Source organism: Oncorhynchus keta, chromosome 22, assembly GCF_023373465.1.
Source record: "Oncorhynchus keta strain PuntledgeMale-10-30-2019 chromosome 22, Oket_V2, whole genome shotgun sequence".
In the NCBI taxonomy this organism is placed as follows: Eukaryota; Metazoa; Chordata; class Actinopteri; order Salmoniformes; family Salmonidae; genus Oncorhynchus; species Oncorhynchus keta.
In genome coordinates, this window is record NC_068442.1 from 52,290,594 (window position 1) to 52,310,422 (window position 19,829).

Genomic DNA, 19,829 nt, shown 5'->3' on the forward strand with positions numbered 1-19,829 from the left:
CTCAGAGGGGGGAAGAGCTCACTCGTCCTTCGGTGTCCGAGAGCACGTAAGTTAGGGCCGAGCCTACACCCTGGCCTACACCCTGGCCTACACCCTGGCCTACACCCTGGCCTGGATCATGGGATGCGTAAGTTAGGGCCGAGCCTACACCCTGGCCTGCACCCTGGCCTGCACCCTGGCCTGCACCCTGGCCTGCACCCTGGCCTACACCCTGGCCTACACCCTGGCCTGCACCCTGGCCTGCACCCTGGCCTACACCCTGGCCTGCACCCTGGCCTACACCCTGGCCTACACCCTGGCCTACACCCTGGCCTACACCCTGGTCTGGATCATGGGATGCTTAAGTTAGGTCCGAGCCTACACCCTGGTCTACACCCTGGTCTGGATCATGGGATGCTTAAGTTAGGGCCGAGCCTACACCCTGGCCTACACCCTGGCCTACACCCTGGCCTACACCCTGGTCTGGATCATGGGATGCTTAAGTTAGGGCCGAGCCTACACCCTGGCCTACACCCTGGTCTGGATCGTGGGATGCATCCCCAGCTAACAGAGTCATTCGTATCAGATAGATTTGTAGCAGAAACCCTGTTCCGGGAGAGCTATAATCCTGTAGGTTGATCTAATAATTAGCTGGTGTGTAAACTGAATCGGGTTAGTTCAGGGTTTCCTAAACTCGGTCTTCAGGACTCCAAGGTTTTCACGTTTTGTCCCCCCAGCACCACACAGCTGATTCAAATAATAAACTAGTCATCAAGCTTTGATAACGCTAATCATCTGTGTAGTGTTAGGGGCAAAAAAAATAAAATGTGCAGCCCTTGGAGTCCAGAGGACCGAGTTTGCGAAACGCTGGGTCCAGGAACAGGGTTGGAGAGCCTTGATTTATAGAAACCACTACAAACCAAAGCAACACCATGATCACAGGTTGAGATTCATCAGTGTGATTTAGATTTCTTGTTATTTTGTTTCTTGAATCAAGAATCCTCACTGAGTATGTTGACATGCACGCTACCCACTGGGACCGATGTCAATTCAACATGTATTCCTCGTTGGTTCAATGTAATTTTATTGAAATTATGTGGAAACAATGTTGATTAAGGATCCAGCACTTCTTTTTACATTTTTGCCGAAAATGACATACCCAAATCTAACTGCCTGTAGCTCAGGCCCTGAAGCAAGGATATGCATATTCTTGGTACCATTTGAAAGGAAACACTTCAAAGTTTGTGGAAATGTGAAAGGAATGTAGTATAATATAACACAATAGATCTGGTAAAAGATAATACAAAGAAGAAAATCAAACGTTCTTTTGTATTTTTTCTCTTCCATCTCATCTTTGAAATGCAAGAGAAAGGCCATACTGTATTATTCCATTCCAGCTGCAATTTAGATTTTGGCCACTAGATGGCAGCATTGTATGTGCCAAGTTTTAGACTGATCCAATGAACCATTGTATTTCTGTTCAAAATGTTGCATCAAGACAGCCCAAATGTGCCTAATTTGTTTATTTATTCAGTGTTCCAGTGTTGTATTAGATCTGTGTATGTGATAGCACCAGCCTAGTGAATCTGTGTAGGCGCTAGCACCAGCCTAGTGAATCTGTGTAGGCGCTCGCACCAGCCTAGCGAATCTGTGTAGGCGCTAGCACCAGCCTAGTGAATCTGTATAGGCGCTAGCACCAGCCTAGTGAATCTGTGTAGGCGCTAGCACCAGCCTAGCGAATCTGTGTAGGTGATAGCACCAGCCTAGTGAATCTGTATAGGCGCTAGCACCAGCCTAGTGAATCTGTGTAGGCGCTAGCACCAGCCTAGCGAATCTGTGTAGGCGCTAGCACCAGCCTAGTGAATCTGTGTAGGCGCTAGCACCAGCCTAGTGAATCTGTGTAGGCGCTAGCACCAGCCTAGTGAATCTGTGTAGGCGCTAGCACCAGCCTAGTGAATCTGTGTAGGCGCTAGCACCAGCCTAGCGAATCTGTGTAGGCGCTAGCACCAGCCTAGTGAATCTGTGTAGGCGCTAGCACCAGCCTAGTGAATCTGTGTAGGCGCTAGCACCAGCCTAGCGAATCTGTGTAGGCGCTAGCACCAGCCTAGTGAATCTGTGTAGGCGCTAGCACCAGCCTAGTGAATCTGTGTAGGCGCTAGCACCAGCCGAGCGAGCCATACTTAAGTTTGAACTTTTTCTGTCTCAAAATGCGTATCAGCCAATAAAAATTGTTGACGTAGTTGCACGTGATCAAACGCTATATCAAAGATGTTTATAACTAACCTAAGAGAGTCCACAGTGGCCAGAACAAGCAAAGAAATGGGCAGAGCCAAGCACGAGCTAGCGTTCTACTGTAGCATGTATTTGCATATTTCCATTAGGGAACGCCTACTTTGTGAAGTGCGCGTGTGCGAAAACTACATTTATTTTTGGCAAAGGGTAAAGTCAACAAAACGTAGTCCATTCTGTTCATAACAGATTCTAGTTTTGGGAACAGAACACTGTATTGAGATCAAATGTTTAATCAACGAGAACATTTGGCAGAATGTTGGGTAAAATCCATCTAGCTCCATCTTTTCCCCACCGCCCACTACTGGGCTTCCTGTCATCACCATATTTGGTGGTGAGTGGAAATGCCAATCGGATTCTTCAGATTTATACATCTGGTGGAACATCTCGTTGTTCTATCTGTGGCTATATGTTATCTGTTCCCATCAAATTGAGCTTTGTGCTAACCTGCACAGCTGGCCGTGTATATTCAGCGTAAAAATGTCCATATCATCTTTTCCCCACTGCCCACTACTGGGCTTCCTGTCATGACCATATTTGGTGGTGAGTGTGCTAACCTGGCCGTGATTATTCAGCGTAAAAATGTCCATATCATCTTTTCCCCACTGCCCACTACTGGGCTTCCTGTCATGACCATATTTGGTGGTGAGTGTGCTAACCTGGCTGTGATTATATCCAGCGTAAATAATGTCCATATCAGCCAACTGAAATCGTTGACGTAGTTGGACGTCATCCAACACTTGTTCATTAGAGTGTCCTTAACAACAATGTTCTGATAATCATAAGTTTTCACACCTCTGACTCAGTACTTTGTGGAAGCACCTTTGGCAGCGATTACAGCTGAGAGTCTTTCTGGGTAAGTCTCTAACAGCTTTCGACACCTGGATTCATCCTCATTTGCCCATTATTGTTTTCATAATTCTTCAAGCTCTGTCAAATTGGTTGTTGATTATTGCTAGACAACCATTTTCAGTTCTTGCCATAGATCTTCAAGAAGATTTAAGTCTGCTTCTTTGGTAAGCAACTCCAGTGTAGATTTGACCTTGGGGTTTTAGGTTATTGTCCTGCTGAAAGATTAATTCATCTCCAGGTGTCTGAAGCAGACTGAATGAGATTTTGACTGTGCTTAGCTCCATTCTGTTTCTTTTTATCCTGAAAAACTCCCCAGTCCTTAACGACTATAGCCATACCCATAACATGATGCAGCCACCACTATGCTTGAAAATATGGGTCAGTAATGTATTGGATTTGCCCCAAAGATAATTCAGGACAAAAAGTGAATTGCTTTGCCACATTTTTTGCAGTATTACTTTAGTGCCTTGTTGCAAACAGGATGCATGTTTTAGAATATTTTTATTCTGTACAGGTTTCCTTCTTTTCACACTGTCAATTTAGGTTAGTATTGTGGAGTGACTATTCCCCTGTCACAGACATTCAATTGTAACTGTTTTAAAATGTTGTTTTTTTAAAAACCTTTATTTAGCTAGGCAAGTCAGTAAAGAACAAATTCTTATCTACAATGAAGGTCTACCAAAAGGCTAAAGGCCTGCTGCGGGGACGAGGGCTGGGATTACAAATAAATAAAAAACAGAGACAACGGTGCCCCCGCACATTGACTCTGTACCGGTACCCCCTGTATATAGCAACACAACACTACATAAAGAGAGACCTAAGACAACAACATAGCAAGGCAACAACACAGTATGGTAGCAACACAACAGGGTAGCAACACAACATGGTAGCAACACAACATGGTAGCAGCATAAAACATGGTACAAACGTTATTGGGCAAAGACAAAAGCACAAAGGGCAAGAAGGTAGAGACAAATCACCATTGGCATCATGGTGGGATCCCTGAGTGGTTTCCTTCCTCTCCGGCAACTGAGTTATGAAGGACGTCTGTGCATTTTTAGTGACTGGGGGTGTTGATACACCATCCAAAGTGTAATAAATAACTTCACCATGCTCAAAGGGATATTCAATGTCTGCTTTTTATTTTTAACCATCTACCAACATTAAATCAAATTTTATTTGTCACATGAAAAAGTAGGAGATTAAGAATGAAAAATAATTAATGATCAGCCGTAAATAACAATAGAGGGGCTATATACAGGGTATTACGGTACAGAGTCAATGTGGAGGCTATATACAGGGGGTACCGGTACAGAGTCAATGTGGAGGCTATATACAGGGTATTACAGAGTCAATGTGGAGGCTATATACAGGGTATTCAACGTGGAGGATATATACAGGGTGTTAGTCAATGTGGAGGCTATATACAGGGTGTTACGGTACAGAGTCAATGTGGAGGCTATATACAGGGTATTACGGTACAGAGTCAATGTGGAGGCTATATACAGGGGGAGTCAATGTGGAGGCTATATACAGGGTGTTACAGAGTCAATACGGGGGTGGAGGATATATACAGGGTGTTACGGTACAGAGTCAATGTGGAGGCTATATACAGGGGGTACCGGTACAGAGTCAATGTGGAGGCTATATACAGGGTATTACGGTACAGAGTCAATGTGGAGGCTATATACAGGGATACCGGTACAGAGTCAATGTGGAGGCTATATACAGGGGGTACCGGTACAGAGTCAATGTGGAGGCTATATACAGGGTATTACGGTACAGAGTCAATGTGGAGGCTATATACAGGGTATTACAGTACAGAGTCAATGTGGAGGCTATATACAGGGTATTACGGTACAGAGTCAATGTGGAGGCTATATACAGGGGGTACCGGTACAGAGTCAATGTGGAGGATATATACAGGGTGTTACGGTACAGAGTCAATGTGGAGGCTATATACAGGGTGTTACGGTACAGAGTCAATGTGGAGGCTATATACAGAGTATTACGGTACAGAGTCAATGTGGAGGCTATATACAGGGTATTACGGTACAGAGTCAATGTGGAGGCTATATACAGGGTATTACGGTACAGAGTCAATGTGGAGGCTATATACAGGGTATTACGGTACAGAGTCAATGTGGAGGCTATATACAGGGTGTTACGGTACAGAGTCAATGTGGAGGCTATATACAGGGTGTTACGGTACAGAGTCAATGTGGAGGCTATATACAGGGGGTACCGGTACAGAGTCAATGTGGAGGCTATATACAGGGGGTACCGGTACAGAGTCAATGTGGAGGCTATATACAGGGGGTACCGGTACAGAGTCAATGTGGAGGCTATATACAGGGGGTACCGGTACAGAGTCAATGTGCGGGGGCACCGTTGTCGAGGTAATGGAGGTAATATGTACATGTAGATAGAGTTATTAAAGTGACTATGCATAGATAATAGGGGGTTGGGCAATGCGAATAGTCTGGGGTGTCATTTGATTAGCTGTTAAAGATTCTTGGGGGTAGAAGCTGTTTGGAGGCCTCTTGGACATAGACTCCCTTGTCTTTGTGGTTGAACCTGTGTTTGAAATTCACTGCTCGACAGAGGGACCTTACAGAGATACTTGTGTTGGGGTACAGAGATGAGGGACCTTACAGAGATACTTGTGCATTGAGTCATGATGACAGGCAGGTTTAAAAGGTAGGCTTACTGAGTCATGGTGACAGGTACAGAGATGAGGGACCTTACAGATACTTGTGTGTGTGGGGTACAGAGATGAGGGACCTTACAGATACTTGTGTGTGGGGGTACAGAGATGAGGGACCTTACAGAGATACTTGTATGTGTGGGGTACAGAGATGAGGGACCTTACAGATACTTGTGTGTGGGGGTACAGAGATGAGGGACCTTACAGATACTTGTGTTGGGGGTACAGAGATGAGGGACCTTACTTGTATGTGTGGGGTACAGAGATGAGGGACCTACTTGTGTTGGGGGTACAGAGATGAGGGACCTTACATAGATACTTGTGTTGGGGTACAGAGATGAGGGACCTTACATAGATACTTGTGTTGGGGTACAGAGATGAGGGACCTTACATAGATACTTGTGTTGGGGTACAGAGATGAGGGACCTTACATAGATACTTGTGTTGGGGTACAGAGATGAGGGACCTTACATAGATACTTGTGTTGGGGTACAGAGATGAGGGACCTTACATAGATACTTGTGTTGGGGTACAGAGATGAGGGACCTTACATAGATACTTGTGTTGGGGTACAGAGATGAGGGACCTTACATAGATACTTGTATGTGTTGGGGTACAGAGATGAGGGACCTTCCATAGATACTTGTATGTGTGGGGTACAGAGATGAGGGACCTTACAGAGATACTTGTGTTGGGGTACAGAGATGATGTAGTTATTTAAAAAATAATGTTAAACACTATTATTGAACACAGAGTGAGTCCATGCTACATATTATGTGACTTTTTAAGCACATTTTCACTCCTGAACTTATTTAGACTTGACATAAACAAAGGGGTTTGAATATTTATTGACTCAAGACATTTCAGCTGTTCATTTTTAATGAATTTGTATTTGTATTTTTTTAAATACACATAATTCCACTTTGAAATCATGGGGTGTTGTGTGTAGGACAATGACAACATTTTTTTTTTTTTTTTTTTTTATGTAATCAATTTTAAATTAATGCTGTAACAACAACAAAATGTGGAAAAAAAGTCAAGGGGTGTGAATACTTTCAGAAGGCACTCAATGGTTAATTTATATTTATTTTCTGAAGGCACTCAATGGTTAATTTATATTTATTTTCTGAAGGCACTCAATGGTTAATTTATATTTATTTTCTGAAGGCACTCAATGGTTCATTTATATTTATTTTCAGAAGGCACTCAATGGTTAATTTATATTTATTTTCTGAAGGCACTCAATGGTTAATTTATATTTATTTTCTGAAGGCACTCAATGGTTAATTTATATTTATTTTCTGAAGGCACTCAATGGTTCATTTATATTTATTTTCAGAAGGCACTCAATGGTTAATTTATATTTATTTTCTGAAGGCACTCAATGGTTAATTTATATTTATTTTCTGAAGGCACTCAATGGTTCATTTATATTTATTTTCTGAAGGCACTCAATGGTTCATTTATATTTATTTTCTGAAGGCACTCAATGGTTAATTTATATTTATTTTCTGAAGGCACTCAATGGTTAATTTATATTTATTTTCTGAAGGCACTCAATGGTTAATTTATATTTATTTTCTGAAGGCACTCAATGGTTCATTTATATTTATTTTCTGAAGGCACTCAATGGTTCATTTATATTTATTTTCTGAAGGCACTCAATGGTTAATTTATATTTATTTTCTGAAGGCACTCAATGGTTCATTTATATTTATTTTCTGAAGGCACTCAATGGTTCATTTATATTTATTTTCTGAAGGCACTCAATGGTTCATTTATATTTATTTTCTGAAGGCACTCAATGGTTCATTTATATTTATTTTCTGAAGGCACTCAATGGTTCATTTATATTTATTTTCTGAAGGCACTCAATGGTTCATTTATATTTATTTTCTGAAGGCACTCAATGGTTCATTTATATTTATTTTCTGAAGGCACTCAATGGTTCATTTATATTTATTTTCTGAAGGCACTCAATGGTTCATTTATATTTATTTTCTGAAGGCACTCAATGGTTCATTTATATTTATTTTCTGAAGGCACTCAATGGTTCATTTATATTTATTTTCTGAAGGCTCTGTATCCTAAACAGGCTCTTTATTTGGTCTTACTGAAATACTGATCTCCTGAGTATACTGTCTGAGTATACTGTCTGAGTATACTGTCTGCATCCATTCTGGACTTTCTTTCAACAATGTGAGTGATACAGTAGCTCTGTGTGTACCCCAAAATAGATCTGAAACCTGAAACCAGGATGCCACAGGAGTAGGCTTACTGAGTCATGGTGACAGGCAGGTTTAAAAGGTAGGCTTAGAGAGTCATGGTGACAGGCAGGTTTAAAAGGTAGGCTTACTGAGTCATGGTGACAGGCAGGTTTAAAAGGTAGGCTTACTGAGTCATGGTGACAGGCAGATTTAAAAGGTAGGCTTACTGAGTCATGATGACAGGCAGGTTTAAAAGGTAGGCTTACTGAGTCATGATGACAGGCAGGTTTAAAAGGTAGGCTTACTGAGTCATGGTGACAGGCAGGTTTAAAAGGTAGGCTTACTGAGTCATGGTGACAGGCAGGTTTAAAAGGTAGGCTACTGAGTCATGATGACAGGCAGGTTTAAAAGGTAGGCTTACTGAGTCATGATGACAGGCAGGTTTAAAAGTTATGCTTACTGAGTCATGGTGATAGGCAGGTTTAAAAGTTATGCTTACTGAGTCATGATGACAGGCAGGTTTAAAAGTTAGGCAATCTGTTTACCCCTCTTTCCCCATGTCCCCCTATCTCCAACCCCTGTATGTGGATTATGTGGGAAAGGGGACTCCGTCAGCCTCAGTCACTCATTAACCCCCGTTGGCCCTAAAGTCCTCAATGTTTGCAGATCTGAAAGGGTCTGGATAGGTATAACCGGAGAAGCTTCCACCATCAGAGGTGTCATGCCCATAGGGGGAAACAGAGGCACATGTCCCCTCAGTCTATCAATCAAGATAGAGTAGCTAGCATGTCTAACTGGGGCGGCAGGGTAGCCTAGTGGTTAGAGCATGTAACCGGAAGGTTGCAAGTTCAAATCCCCGAGCTGACAAGGTACAAAATCTGTTGTTCTGCCCCTGAACAGGAAGTTAACCCACTGTTCCTAGGTCGTCATTGAAAATAAGAATTTGTTCTTAATTAACTGACTTGCCTAGTAAAATAAAGGTAAAATTAAAAAAAAAAAAAAAACTATCTTAGCTGGGATTGGTAGACGTTAGAAAAGCCTGCATGTACTGAATATAAGACCCTTTCAATCTTTTAACACAAATTTCAGCAGAGATGCAGAAAAGCATATTTAGCTTCACCAGTCAGACAGATCAAGAGACATGCTGATATAAAATATGCATCATTTTGTTTTACAAGGAATGAAGCATAATGATTATGGCTCTAGATTTCAGGGAGAAAAAGCTGTTCCCGGTGTTTCAATTTATTAATGGGGGGGTCATCACCATAGTCATCGCCAATTCGCTCCCAATTCGCACCCTGTCCACGGGGGAGGGGGGGTTAGGGGTAGGGAGCGAATTGGGACAGGCTGTTTCATGTTCTTATACAGAGACATGTCCACTATGGTGATGACCCCCACCGTGCAGCAGCAGCCCAGAAACCCTCCCTCGTGGCCCGGCCCGGCCCGGCTCGTGTACATGCATCTGCCAGTCCACGTTAACAGGTGTCACCAAACCTTCCACATCCAGCACCTGACGTCACACTAACAAATATACCTTATAGATATTATTATTATTATTATTATTATTATTATTATTATTATTATTATTTACATGTTAACGGTACCTACCATCAGAGTAATGTTTCATCAGTAATGTTATAGTTTTTTTTTTACAAATGTTATTACAGTGTAATTTAGTTAAAATGGTTAAGGATTTTTGAAATAACCTCTTTAACAGGCTATTTATTTTTCACGTGGCACAATATAGTCCTAGAATGAACTACAAATGGCAGATGTATGAATACATACACTGAATGGCAAATCAGTACATTTTCTCTCCAACAGGGGGAGTATGTTGCACGTGAGCCACAGAACCAGAGAGCCATGCAGAGCCTAGCTCACAGTCGGCAGCACCAGCAGGCCGTATCTCAGTACCTCAACACAGAACCTTCCTACTCCTCACTGCACTCACTGTCGACCCAGGATCCACTAACGCAGGCCTACCTTAGGCCGGTGTAATTAAAAAATATATATAAATATACCTTTATTTAACTAGGCAAGTTAGTTAAAGAACAAATTCGTATTAACAATGGCTACCTACTCCGGCCAAACCCGGACGACACTGGGCCAATTGTGCGCCGCCCTATGGGACTCCCAACCACGGCCGGATGTGATACAGCCTGGATGCTTATCAAGTGTATAAATCAGGTACTGTACATGTGCAGTGAAGAAACTCACCTTGTTCATGACTCTAATAAACATCTATGTGTCTTTAATGATTATGCAGTGATTCTGTGTTAGATTAAAGGTTTGATATCCTGTTCCATTGGGGCTGAGAGGAGAGCACAGGTAGTAGGTAAACTCTTAGAAAAAGAGTTCCGAACGGGTTCTTCGGCTGTCCCCATAGGAGAACCCTTTTTGTTTCCATGTAGAACCCTCTGGAACCAAAAAGGGTTCTTCAAAGGGTACTCATACGGAGACAGTCGAAGAACCCTTTTGGTTCCAGATAGAACCCTTTTCATTCCAGGTAGAACCCCTTTGGTTCCAGGTAGAACCCTTTTATTTCTAAGAGTATAGCGTCTCATAAGAGTGTATGTCAGACACTGACCTAGCAGCAACAACTCATTCTACCAATAAATTATTCAAGCCACAGTGACACTAAATTCAGATGTGAAAGAGAGAGAGAGGAGTAGAGAGAGAGAGAGAGAGGAGTAGAGAGAGAGAGAGGAGTAGAGAGAGAGAGGAGTAGAGAGAGAGAGAGAGAGAGAGAGAGAGAGGAGTAGAGAGAGAGAGAGGAGTAGAGAGAGGGGTAGAGAGAGAGAGAGAGAGAGAGAGAGAGGAGTAGAGAGAGAGAGACAGAGAGGAGTAGAGAGAGAGAGAGAGAGAGAGAGAGAGAGAGAGAGAGAGAGAGAGAGAGAGAGAGGAGAGAGAGAGAGAGAGAGGAGAGAGAGAGAGAGAGGAGAGAGAGAGAGAGAGAGAGAGAGTAGAGAGAGAGAGAGGAGTAGAGAGAGAGAGAGGAGTAGAGAAAGAGAGAGGAGTAGAGAGGGAGAGAGAGAGAGAGAGGAGTAGAGAGAGAGAGTGAGAGAGGAGTAGAGAGAGAGGAGTAGAGAGGAGTGGAGAGAGAGAACAGAGAGAGAGGGAGAGGAGTAGAGAGGAGTGGAGAGAGAGGAGTAGAGAGAGAGAGAGAGAGAGAGGAGTAGAGAGAGAGGAGTAGAAAGGAGTGGAGAGAGAGGAGTAGAGAGAGAGAACAGAGAGAGAGAGAGGAGTAGAGTGGAGAGGGAGGAGTAGAGAGAGAGAGGAGTAGAGAGAGAGAGAAGTAGAGAGGAGTGGAGAGAGAGGAGTAGAGAGAGAGAGAGAGGAGTAGAGAGAGAGAGGAGAGAGAGGAGTGGAGAGAGAGGAGGAGAGAGAGAGAGGGAGAGGAGAGAGAGAGAGGAGTGGAGAGAGAGAGAGAGAGAGAGAGAGGAGTGGAGAGAGAGAGAGAGAGAGAGAGAGAGAGAGAGTAGAGAGAGGAGTAGAGAGAGAGAGAGGAGTAGAGAGAGAGAGAGGAGAGAGAGAGAGGAGTAGAGAGAGAGAGAGAGAGAGAGAGAGAGGAGTAGAGAGAGAGAGAGGAGTGGAGAGAGAGAGAGGAGTGGAGAGAGAGAGAGGAGTGGAGAGAGAGAGAGAGAGGAGTGGAGAGAGAGAGAGGAGTGGAGAGAGAGAGAGAGAGAGAGAGAGGAGTGGAGAGAGAGAGAGGAGGGAGAGAGAGAGAGAGAGAGGAGTGGAGAGGAGAGGAGAGGAGAGGAGAGGAGAGGAGAGAGAGGAGAGGAGAGGAATGGAAAGGAGAAGAGAGAGGAGAGGAGGAGAGAGTAGGAGGGGAGAGGAATGGAACGGAGAGGAGAAGAGAGAGGAGAGGAGGAGAGAGTAGGAGGGGAGAGGAGAGGGGGAGAGAGTAGGAGGGCAGAGGAGAGAGTAGAGGAGAGGAGGTGAGAGTAGGATGGGAGAGTACTGGAACGGAGAGGAGAGGGGGAGAGAGTAGGAGGGGAGAGGAATGGAACGGAAAGGAGAGGAGGAGGGGAGAGGAACGGAGAGGAGAGGATACCATATCAGTTTACCTCTGCCTCTGTAACATGATATTCCTTTATCTGATGGGTGTTTATGTGAGTCATAAGGACTGCTGCTATACGCTTTTCCACTGCTCTACTTTATAATATTCACTGGATTAGCTGATGGCAGTACGGCTCTGAGAGCTAGACCATGATACATTATTGTTTTAATATTAATGAAAGCTATTGCAGAGTGAGTCAGAGCGAGAGAGAGAGAGAGAGAGAGAGTGTGAGGGAGGGCAGAGATGAGGGTGAGGTACTAGAGAAAGAGAGTGAGAGAGGGAGATAGAGGGAGTGGGAGCTGAAGGGAGTGAGATGGAGATAGAGAAGGAGAGTCAACAAGGAGGGAGAGAGAGAAAGAGAGAGAGCAGGGAGGGCAAGAGAGAGGGAGTGAGCAGGTAGGGCGAGAGAGAGGGAGTGAGCAGGTAGGGCGAGAGAGGGAGAGAGAGAGCAGGGAGGGCAAGAGAGAGGGAGTGAGCAGGTAGGGCGAGAGAGGGAGAGAGAGCAGGGAGGAAGAGAGCAACTGGCTAACAGTAGCTAGTTAGCGTGTCTGATCTTGACTGAGGCTCTCTACGCAGACAGCAAGGTCAGAAAACACAGTGTCATTCAGTTACAGGCGGATTGAAACCTGAGTGGCCTCTGCCTGCCTGCCCTAGCATGGTACCTTCAGGAGCAGCCAGCTCGACACCTTACAGTACATCCTATCCGCCATTATTATGGAGCTAACATTACAATAGACTATAGCCATTCCTAGACTCAGCCAGGCCTAGACTCAGCCAGGCCTAGACTCAGCCAGGCCTAGACTCAGCCAGGCCCATACTCAGCCAGGTCCAGAGTCAGCCAAGCCTAGAGTCAGCCAGGCCTAGAGTCAGCCAGGCCTAGACTCAACCAGGCCTAGAGTCAGCCAGGCCTAGACTCAGCCAGGCCTAGACTCAGCCAGGCCCAGACTCAGCCAGGCCCAGACTCAGCCAGGCCTAGAGTCAGCCAGGCCCATACTCAGCCAGGTCTAGAGTCAGCCAGGCCCAGACTCAGCCAGGTCTAGACTCAGCCAGGCCTAGACTCAGCCAGGCCTAGACTCAGCCAGGCCCAGACTCAGCCAGGCCTAGACTCAGCCAGGCCCAGACTCAGCCAGGCCTAGACTCAGCCAGGCCTAGACTCAGCCAGGCCTAGAGTCAGCCAGGCCCAGAGTCAGCCAGGTCCAGAGTCAGCCAGGTCCAGACTCAGCCAGGTCTAGACTCAGCCATTCCTAGACTCAGCCAGGCCCAGACTCAGCCAAGCCTAGACTCAGCCAGGCCTAGAGTCAGCCAGGCCTAGAGTCAGCCAGGTCCAGACTCAGCCAGGTCTATACAACACTTCTGTATGAATTCAACATATGGATTTGATCACTTATCCAAGAGACATTAGAGACAGACATGAGGTCATTTTTACAATATCAATATAATCATTTAACGTTGACGACGTAGACAGGTGCTAACTTTCTACATTTCGTGTTCTATTTTAATGAACACAATGCTAAATCTAAGCGCTGGCTGTAATGTATACTGTAATACTATACTGTAATGCTATACTGTAGGTTTGGGGGTCTGCTATTTTCACAACTGGAATTATGGGCACAGTAGCTGGATGCGGTGTGAAAAGGCGGAGTTTTGATGAATAAACAAGTTGAAGGTGTGTCAACGTTTGACCCCCTCACTGGCCAATCGGAACGTGATCCATGGTTAAATATGTGGATTGCTTTAACTGCTAGCGTCGAGCAAACCCGTATCCGGGAGCGTAATCATAGCCTCAAGCTCATTACCATAACGCAACGTTAACCATTCATGAAAATCGCAAATGAAATGAAAGAAATATATTCACTCACAAGCTTAGCCTTTTGTTAACAACACTGTCATCTCAGATTTTCAAAATATGCTTTTCAACCATAGCTACACAAGCATTTGTGTAAGAGTGTTGGTAGCCTAGCATAGCATTAAGCCTAGCATTCAGCAGGCAACATTTTCACAAAAACAAGAAAAGCATTCAAATAAAATAATTTACCTTTGAAGAACTTTGGATGTTTTCAATGACAAGACACTCAGTTAGATAGCAAATGTTCATTCTTTCCAAAAATATTATTTGTGTAGGAGAAATCGCTCCGTTTTGTTCATCACGTTTGGCTAAGAAAAAAATCTGAAAATGCAGTCACTACAAACGCCAAACTTTTTACCAAATTAACTCCATAATATCGACAGAAACATGGCAAACGGTGTTTAGAATCAATCGTCAAGGTGTTTTTCACATATCTATTCGATGATAAATCATTCGTGGCAGCTGTGTTTCTCCTCGGAAGCAAACGGAAAAATACACGCAGCTGGAGATTACGCAATAATTGCGACGGAGGACACCAAGCGAGCACCTGGTAGATGTAGTCTCTTATGGTCAATCTTCCAATGATATGCCTACAAATACGTCACAATGCTGTCGACACCTTGGGGAAACGACAGAAAGTCTAAGCTCATTCGTGACCCATACACAGCCATATAAGGAGACATATAAGGAGACATAGGAACACAGCGCCTTCAAAATCTGGGGCACTTCCTGTTTGAAATTTCATCTTGGTTTCGCCTGTAGCATCAGTTCTGTGACACTCACAGACAATATCTTTGCAGTTTTGGAAACGTCAGAGTGTTTTCTTTCCAAAGCTGTCAATTATATGCATAGTCGAGCATCTTTTCGTGACAAAATATCACGCTTAAAACGGGAACGTTTTTAATCCAATAATGAGAGTTCCAAGAAGTTAAGTTGTAGTTTATCGTCTTTCATGTATTACATTGTCATCGACTCCAAATCAAATGTTAGTCCGTTATAGCCCATTTGTTTGGTAAATATCCCACAGAAACAAAATAACAAAATGTAATCCTATCTCATATTTGCTCATGTAATGTATGTATGTTGAATATGTTTTGGAACCGAAAATTACATGATGCTTCCAGATGGAAATCTATTGTTAAGTGTAATAAAATCAAAATCAAATCAAATCAAATTTATTTATATAGCCCTTCGTACATCAGCTGATATCTCAAAGTGCTGTACAGAAACCCAGCCTAAAACCCCAAACAGCAAACAATGCAGGTGTAAAAGCACGGTGGCTAGGAAAAACTCCCTAGAAAGGCCAAAACCTAGGAAGAAACCTAGAGAGGAACCGGGCTATGTGGGGTGGCCAGTCCTCTTCTGGCTGTGCCGGGTACAGATTATAACAGAACATGACCAAGATGTTCAAATGTTCATAAATGACCAGCATGGTCGAATAATAATAAGGCAGAACAGTTGAAACTGGAGCAGCAGCACAGTCAGGTGGACTGGGGACAGCAAGGAGCCATCATGTCAGGTAGTCCTGGGGCACGGTCCTAGGGCTCAGGTCCTCCGAGAGAGAGAAAGAAAGAGAGAATTAGAGAGAGCATATGTGGGGTGGCCAGTCCTCTTCTGGCTGTGCCGGGTGGAGATTATAACAGAACATGACCAAGATGTTCAAATGTTCATAAATGACCAGCATGGTTGAATAATAGTAAGGCAGAACAGTTGAAACTGGAGCAGCAGCATGGCCAGGTGGACTGGGGACAGCAAGGAGTCATCATGTCAGGTAGTCCTGGGGCATGGTCCTAGGGCTCAGGTCCTCCGAGAGAGAGAAAGAAAGAGAGAAGGAGAGAGTTAGAGAACGCACACTTAGATTCACACAGGACACCGAATAGGACAGGAGAAGTACTCCAGATATAACAAACTGACCCTAGCCCCCCGACACATAAACTACTGCAGCATAAATACTGGAGGCTGAGACAGGAGGGGTCAGGAGACACTGTGGCCCCATCCGAGGACACCCCCGGACAGGGCCAAACAGGAAGGATATAACCCCACCCACTTTGCCAAAGCACAGCCCCCACACCACTAGAGGGATATCTAATAATCTAATACTCGTTGAAATGGGTAGACCAAGGCGCAGCGCGATTTGGGTTCATCATATTTTATTTAAATGTGAACCAGTAACAAAACAATAAAAATAAACAAACAAACCAACGTACAGCCTTGTAGGGCTCAAAAGCAACAAGACAAAAACAAGATCCCACAACAAACAGGTGAGGAAAAGGCTGCCTAAATATGATCCCCAATCAGAGACAACGATAGACAGCTGCCTCTGATTGGGAACCATACCAGGCCAACATAGAAATACAAAAACGAGACTACAACACATAGAAATAATCAAATAGAACAGCCCCCAGTCACACCCTGACCTACTCCACCACAGAAAATAAAGGCTTTCTATCAAATCAAATCAAATTTTATTTGTCACATACACATGGTTAGCAGATGTTAAATGCGAGTGTAGCGAAATGCTTGGCGTGACAGTTAACATAGCATTGACGCTGAAATATAGGCCTTCTGTAAAATGCATTATGTCTGAGCCATGGACATGTCAAACGTTGTCACTAAGCAATATTAAATTCACTATTGGTAAGACCTAAAAAGACAGTGAATGATTTAAATCAAGTTCTAATAAAACAAAACAACAACTGGTTTTAAATAGGCTAAATGTCTAAATGCAGTTACAGACACCATCGTTGCTCCCCGTGTCCGTGGTTATATAAGACAACGTAGAGTACGGAGGATTTTTTACTCACATTCAATCTTTTCACAGGAGTTGGAAAAAGATCCAATGTGAAGAGAAATGGGTGAACAGGTAAATTGCCAAACATGACGTAAGGGCTGGAAAACGCCCGTTTTTACATGACAAAATTGCAAAGTAACGTGCGTTTGACACCTGTGCCTCCTTAGCACTAGCCGAACATAGAGCCAGCTGGACATAGAGCCAGATGAACATAGAGCCAGCTGGACATAGAGCCAGATGAACATAGAGCCAGCTGAACATAGAGCCAGGTGAACATAGAGCCAGATGAACATAGAGCCAGCTGGACATAGAGCCAGATGAACATGGAACCAGATGAACATAGAGCCAGCTGAACATAGAGCCAGGTGAACATAGAGCCAGATGAACATAGAGCCAGCTGGACATAGAGCCAGATGAACATAGAGCCAGATGAACATAGAGCCAGCTGGACATAGAGCCAGATGAACATAGAGCCAGCTGGACATAGAGCCAGATGAACATAGAGCCAGATGAACATAGAGCCAGCTGGACATAGAGCCAGATGAACATGGAGCCAGCTGGACATAGAGCCAGATGGACATAGAGCCAGCTGGACATAGAGCCAGATGAACATAGAGCAAGCTGAACATAGAGCCAGATGAACATAGAGCCAGATGAACATAGAGCCAGATGAACATAGAGCAAGCTGAACATAGAGCCAGATGAACATAGAGCCAGATGAACATAGAGCCAGATGAACATAGAGCCAGATGGACATAGAGCCAGATGAACATAGAGCCAGATGAACATAGAGCCAGATGAACATAGAGCTAGATGAACATAGAGCCAGCTGGACATAGAGCCCATAGTCTGTAAATATGCCAACATAATGTTGTACTCCAATTATGTGTTACAAATTTGGAATTATGATCAAACAATAATATTACCTCTATTTTTCCTAAATCATTTCCTTGTTGAGAAAATACTTTCAACCCCTTGCAAGGCTAAGCCAAAGCTAAGCCAAAGCTAAGCCACAGCTAAGCCAAAGCTAAGCCACAGCTAAGCCAAAGGTAAGCCAAAGCTAAGCCACAGCTAAGCCTAAGCTAAGCCAAAGCTAAGCCACAGCTAAGCCAAAGCTAAGCCACAGCTAAGCCAAAGCTAAGCCAAAGATAAGCCACAGCTAGGCCAAAGCTAAGCCAAAGCTAAGCCACAGCTAAGACAAAGCTAAGCCACAGCTAAGCCACAGCTAAGACAAAGCTAAGCCAAAGCTAAGCCACAGCTAAGCCACAGCTAAGACAAAGCTAAGCCAAAGCTAAGCCACAGCTAAGCCACAGCTAAGACAAAGCTAAGCCAAAGCTAAGCCACAGCTAAGCCACAGCTAAGACAAAGCTAAGCCACAGCTAGGCCAAAGCTAAGCCACAGCTAGGCCAAAGCTAAGCCACAGCTAGGCCAAAGCTAAGTACTAGATTTTCTCTCACATTTTGTGGGTTGGATATAAGTTGCATCCCAAATGGGTCCTGGTCTAAAGTAGAGCACTGTATAGGGAATAGGGTGCCTATCTGAAATACACCTGGGCCAGCCACTCTGTAAATATCCCCTGGGCCAGCCACACTAACATATCCCCTGGGCCAGCCACTCTAACATATCACCTGGGCCAGCCACTCTGTAAATATCCCCTGGGCCAGCCACTCTGTAAATATCACCTGGACCAGCCACTCTGTAAATATCCCCTGGGCCAGCCACTCTGTAAATATCACCTGGACCAGCCACTCTGTAAATATCACCTGGACCAGCCACTCTGTAAATATCCCCTGGGCCAGCCACTCTAAAATATCCCCTGGGCCAGCCACTCTAACATATCACCTGGGCCAGCCACTCTAAAATATCACCTGGGCCAGCCACTCTAACATATCACCTGGGCCAGCCACTCTGTAAATATCCCCTGGGCCAGCCACTCTGTAAATATCACCTGGGCCAGCCACTCTGTAAATATCACCTGGACCAGCCACTCTGTAAATATCACCTGGACCAGCCACTCTGTAAATATCACCTGGGCCAGCCACTCTGTAAATATCCCCTGAGCCAGCCACTCTGTAAATATCACCTGGGCCAGCCACTCTGTAAATATCACCTGGGCCAGCCACTCTGTAAATATCCCCTGGGCCAGCCACACTAACATATCACCCGGGCCAGCCCTCTAAAATATCCCCTGGGCCAGCCACTCTGTAAATATCCCCTGGACCAGCCACTCTGTAAATATCCCCTGGACCAGCCACTCTGTAAATATCCCCTGGACCAGCCACTCTAACATATCCCCTGGGCCAGCCACTCTGTAAATATCCCCTGGGCCAGCCACACTAACATATCCCCTGGGCCAGCCACTCTAACATATCACCTGGGCCAGCCACTCTGTAAATATCCCCTGGGCCAGCCACTCTGTAAATATCACCTGGGCCAGCCACTCTGTAAATATCCCCTGGGCCAGCCACTCTAAAATATCACCCGGGCCAGCCACACTAACATATCCCCTGGGCCAGCCACTCTAACATATCACCCGGGCCAGCCCCTCTAACATATCCCCTGGGCCAGCCACTCTGTAAATATCACCTGGGCCAGCCACTCTGTAAATATCCCCTGGGCCAGCCACTCTGTAAATATCCCCTGGGCCAGCCACTCTGTAAATATCCCCTGGGCCAGCCACTCTGTAAATATCCCCTGGGCCAGCCACTCTGTAAATATCCCCTGGGCCAGCCACTCTGTAAATATCCCCTGGGCCAGCCACACTAACATATCCCCTGGGCCAGCCACTCTAACATATCACCTGGGCCAGCCACTCTAACATATCCCCTAGGCCAGCCACTCTTAAATATCCCCTGGGCCAGCCACTCTAACATATCCCTGGGCCAGCCACTCTGTAAATATCCCCTGGGCCAGCCACTCTGTAAATATCCCCTGGGCCAGCCACTCTAAAATATCACCTGGGCCAGCCACTCTAAAATATCCCCTGGGCCAGCCACTCTAACATATCACCTGGGCCAGCCACTCAGTAAATATCCCCTGGGCCAGCCACTCTGTAAATATCCCCTGGGCCAGCCACTCGAAAATATCACCTGGGC